The sequence below is a fragment of the Portunus trituberculatus genome, chromosome 25 (assembly GCF_017591435.1).
Source record: "Portunus trituberculatus isolate SZX2019 chromosome 25, ASM1759143v1, whole genome shotgun sequence".
NCBI classification, from domain to species: domain Eukaryota; kingdom Metazoa; phylum Arthropoda; class Malacostraca; order Decapoda; family Portunidae; genus Portunus; species Portunus trituberculatus.
The window spans coordinates 14,739,441-14,741,940 of NC_059279.1; the positions used below are offsets into that span (position 1 = coordinate 14,739,441).

The 2,500-nt window shown below is 42.9% G+C and overlaps 1 protein-coding gene across 1 annotated transcript in view; it reads right to left on the reverse strand.

The window, feature by feature from the left end:
- Positions 1–13, reverse strand: part of LOC123508928 — a 5,941-nt gene extending 5,928 nt beyond the window's left edge. Inside the window, exon 1 of the mRNA XM_045262963.1 lies at positions 1–13. This exon is cut by the window's left edge and continues 387 nt beyond it. The gene's annotated coding sequence lies outside the window, so the exon portion shown is untranslated.
- Between the last annotated feature and the right edge of the window lie 2,487 nt (positions 14–2,500).

The window sequence follows — 2,500 nt, forward strand, 5'->3', positions numbered from 1 at the left end:
ATCCCCAACTCGACTCGACCCTCTCCCAACTCTCCCTCCCTCCTCTCTCTCTCTCTCTCTCTCTCTCTCTCTCTCTCTCTAAAGGCCTTTCCCCTCCTTCTCCTCTCCCTCCTCCTCTTCTTTCTCCTCCTCCTCCACCTCTTCCTCCTTCTCTTCTCTTCTCTCTCTTCCTTCATCTTTTCACTCTCCTCTCTTTCTTTCTTACTTTGATCACGTCAACACATACTTACTTACATTAAAGGAAGAACACAAAGCAACACAAAGGAAGAACAAACAACGCACACCCGACCCGTCCCTTAGTAGACTATTAAACTTGTGATACGGGAGTTTGTTTATTTATTTTCTTGTATATAGGTGTTTAATTTTTGGCAGTGTTGTAGTGGAGAAATAATTGTGATATAACATTGCTCACCTATTTATTCACTCACTCACTCACTCGCTCATTCACTCGCACACAAAGCTCATGTACATTAAGCAGATGCGTTTGTTTCATGTTAGCTTGTCACGAGGCTTTGTGGGGACAGGTGAAAGTAATTTGCCTTAATGGGTGACTTTATGAGGGAGTCTGTGAGTGTCGTGACAGCTGCAAGTATGAGTTTTCCTCCCCTCATTCTTATCTGTCGCTTCTGTTTCAATCTCAGTCTGTCTATCTTTTTTTTTTTGTCTCTCTCTCTCTCTCTCTTCTTGTCGTTCTCTGTTGCGCGTCCTTACCTGCCTATCTTCATTAATTCGCACATTTTTTTTATTTTTACAACTTCGCGTCGTCTTCTTAACTTCCTCCTTTGCGTTTCTCCCATCGTTCATCTTACCTTGCTAACTAGACAGCTTCTCGTAACTCCCTGCCACTCCTCACTCCTTCCTACCTTCCTAAATGCACCTTATTTACTCCTCCCACATCGTCTCCAATCCCCCATTCCCGCTCCTCCCATTCACCACTTCCCACACACTTCTCCTCCCATCTCACGCACGCTCCATCTCCCTCTCCCACGCCTCTCCCTCATCTCTCTCCTCCTACACTCCTCCCTCGTGTTTTTTGCGTCCGTGCCCCTCCCTCGCAGCACTACCTTAAGCCTCCTGAACGCCCTACCTCCTCATTTCATCAGAGTAAGGTTGAGGTTCAGTGAAATATTACGGTTCCTCTATTTGTGGCTCAGTTGGGTGCTCTTCCTGATTTGAAGAATGTCTGATGGAATGATGTGTTTGTATTGTTGGTGCAGTGTGAGTTATGTGCCTGTGTGTGTGTGTGTGTGTGTGTGTGTGTGTGTGTGTGACAGGGTGTGAAACGAGTACATTGTGTTTTAGAGTTAATGAATGTGTGGTATCTTTTAATGGAAGCACACAGACTCACACACACAACAGGGACTTACACAAGACACAGAACCCCAGGCATGTCAAAGGATATAGTGTGTGGCAGACTATGAAACTGCCTCGTGTGTTACAGGGAGGCAAACAAATTAGCTTTTCCTTAAGTAAACACACACACACACACACACACACACACACACACACACACACACACACATCAAATCAGACAGACAGGGAGAGAGCCAAATAATATTACAAACAGACACAAGGGAAGAACAACCTAACAGCAGCAGACCTATTGTTCCCTTGGCTGTTTTATGATTAGAGAAGTGAGACATATTAGTGAAGTGAAAAGGAAAATAACCACGTGGATATTAACTCATTAACTGCCATTTGACACATTTTTCCTTAAATCACTAATGACTCTGACTTTTTCTTAATCCACAGCCACGTTTAAACCCTACAGTAAAATGACACATTTCCATATTCATTCTGCTTAGTATTTGGTGATTTTATGCAGCTTCAGAAACTCATGTGGGGCATTAAAATAGTGAAGACTGTGGCCATTAACCTTCTGACCTACACAGACCGTTCCTAATGTCAATGAAATGGTCTAATCGTACACAAATCTGAAGGTAAAAACGTGCCCAAGTACTGAAGGAGTTAAACATTAATTACACTGGTCAGAAACAGCAAAACCTAGCATTGTAATCCCTTTCTGTGTTGGAAATACTTATAGAGATTTCATACATTGCTTTTGATGTCTAAAATTGTAGTATATTAGAGGGAAAGGGTTAAAGGAAATGATTGCACTCACCTTAGAAAGTTTATCAAGGTGGTGGTGGTGGTGGTGGTGGTGTGGGTGGTGGTGATGATTGACACTTTTTTCACGCCTCCTAATAATAACTCGGAGCTTCGTCTGAAACTAAAGAGATCTCGAAACATCTTCCATCTTTCTCTCTCCTTTCTTTCCTCCCTCCTACATCACAACTTCATTCCATATCTTGTCTTTGTTGCTTTATCAGTCTATCTTGTTTCTTTCATCCTGTGCCTTATCCCTCATTTTCATCTCTCTTTTCATCCTCTTCTCCCTCGTCTAATCATTCCTTTCCTCTCCTACTTTCTTGGTCCTTTTTTTTCTCTTCTATCTTCTACCACTCCTCCTCCCACCCCTCTTTGTCTCTCCATTCCTTCG